Below are 2,500 nucleotides of genomic sequence, written 5' to 3' on the forward strand. Positions count from 1 at the left end.
AAGCAGACAGACAGACAGACAGACAGACAGGCAGACAGACAGACAGACAGACAGGCAGGCAGGTAGACAGACAGACAGACAGACAGACAGACAGACAGGCAGACAGGACAGACAGACAGACCAGACAGACAGACAGACAGACAGACAGACAGGCAGGCAGGTAGACAGTCAGGCAGACAGACAGACAGGCAGACAGACAGACAGGCAGACAGGCAGCAGACAGACAGACAGACAGGCAGACAGACAGGCAGACAGACAGACAGACAGACAGACAGACAGGCAGACAGACAGGCAGACAGACAGACAGGCAGACAGACAGACAGACAGGCAGACAGACAGGCAGACAGACAGACAGGCAGACAGACAGGCAGACAGACAGGCAGACAGACAGACAGACAGGCAGACAGACAGACAGGCAGACAGACAGGCAGACAGACAGACAGGCAGGCAGACAGACAGACAGGCAGACAGACAGGCAGACAGACAGGCAGACAGACAGGCAGACAGACAGACAGGCAGACAGACAGACAGGCAGACCGATGAGGATGCTGAAGGTCTTGTTGGGTTCCTTCCCGGTGATGCGTTGGTACAGTTGAGGATAATCCAGCTCCAGACTCTCCAGGAAGGCCGTGTAACCTTTGACCCCTGTCCTCTGCAGGATGTCCAGCAGGGCTCCTAAGGGTCAGGGGTCAAAGGTCAAGGGTCAAAGGTCAGGAAGGAACCTCGTATTTCTTTACTTGTTTTAATATTGTCTAGAGCAGCTGTTCTGTCCCTAAAGCTTCCCTCCCTCCCTCCCTCCCTTCCTTCCTTCCTCCCTTCTCCCTCACCCTCCCTTCCTTCCTTCCCTCCCTCTGTCCTTCCTCCCTTCCTTCCTTCCCTCCCTCTGTCTTCCTTCCTTCCCTCCCTCTGTCCTTCCTTCCTTCCCTCCCTCTGTCCTTCCTTCCTTCCCTCCCTCTGTCCTCCCTTCCTTCCTTCCCTCCCTCTGTCCTTCCTTCCTTCCCTCCCTCTGTCCTTTCTTCCTCCCTCCCTCTGTCCTTCCTTCCTTCCTTCCTTCCCTCCCTCTGTCCTCCATCTGTTCTTCCTTCCTCCCTCCCTTCCTTCCTTCCTTCCTTCCCTCCCTCTGTCCTCCCTTCCTTCCTTCTTTCCTTCCTTCCCTCCCTCTGTCCTTCCTTCCTTCCTCCCTCCCTCTGTCCTTCCTTCCTTCCTTCCTTCCCTCCCTCTGTCCTTCCTTCCTTCCCTCCCTCTGTCCTTCCTTCCTCCCTCCCTCTGTCCTTCCTTCCTTCCTTCCTTCCCTCCCTCTGTCCTTCCTTCCGTCCTTCCCTCCATCTGTCCTTCCTTCCTTCCTTCCTTCCTTCCTTCCCTCCCTCCTTCCTTCCTTTCCTGGATTTAAAAATGATTTCAGTTCTGCTGCTTCATCATGTTAAGTCTGATCCTAAGGGGACCACCATCCAGCGTCTCAGGAGGGGGGGGGGGGCAGTGCACCGTCAACACTGTGTACGGTGGGGGGGGGGGGGGGGGTGGGGCTGCTGACCTCGACTCGGGACGTTGTGGATCGGTGGAAGGAATACTTCGAAGACCTCCTCAATCCCACAGACACGCCTTCCGGTAAGGAAGCAGGGCCGGGGGACCCGGGTGTGGGCTCTCCTATCTCTGGGGTGGAGGTCGCCGAGGTGGTTAAAAAGCTCCTCGGTGGAGGGCCCCGGGGGTGGATGAGATCCGCCCCGAGTTTCTCAAGGCCCTGGATGTTGTGGGGCTGTCATGGCTGACACGACTCTGCAGCATCGCGTGGACATCGGGGGCAGTGCCTCTGGATTGGCAGACTGGGGTGGTGGTCCCTCTTTTTAAGAAGGGGGACCGGAGGGTGTGTTCCAACTATAGGGGGATCACACTCCTCAGCCTCCCTGGTAAGGTCTATTCGGGGGTGCTGGAGAGGAGGGTCCGTTGGATAGACGAACCTCGGATTCAGGAGGAGCAGTGTGGTTTTCATCCGGGCCGTGGAACAGTGGACCAGCTCTACCACCCTCTGCAGGACCCTTGAGGGTGCATGGGGCCCAACCAGTCCACATGTGTTTTGTGGACTTGGAGAAGGCATTCGACCGTGTCCCTCGGGGAGTCCTGTGGGGGGTTCTCTGGGAATACGGGGTACCGGACCCCCTGATACGGGCCGTCCGTTCCCTGTATGACCGGTGTCAGAGCTTGGTCCGCATCGCCGGTAATAAGTCGGACTTGTTTCCAGTGAGGGTTGGACTCCGCCAGGGCTGCCCTTTGTCACCGATCCTGTTCATAATCTTTATGGACAGGATTTCTAGGCGCAGCCAGGGTGTGGAGGGGGTCCGGTTTGGTGACCTCAGGATTGGGTCACTGCTTTTTGCAGATGATGTGGTCCTGTTGGCTTCATCAGACCGTGACCTCCAACTCTCACTGGATCGGTTCGCAGCCGAGTGCGAAGCGGCCGGGATGAGAATCAGCACCTCCAAATCCGAGTCCGTGGTCCTCAACC

This window comes from Scomber japonicus, chromosome 9, assembly GCF_027409825.1.
Source record: "Scomber japonicus isolate fScoJap1 chromosome 9, fScoJap1.pri, whole genome shotgun sequence".
Classification (NCBI taxonomy): Eukaryota; Metazoa; Chordata; class Actinopteri; order Scombriformes; family Scombridae; genus Scomber; species Scomber japonicus.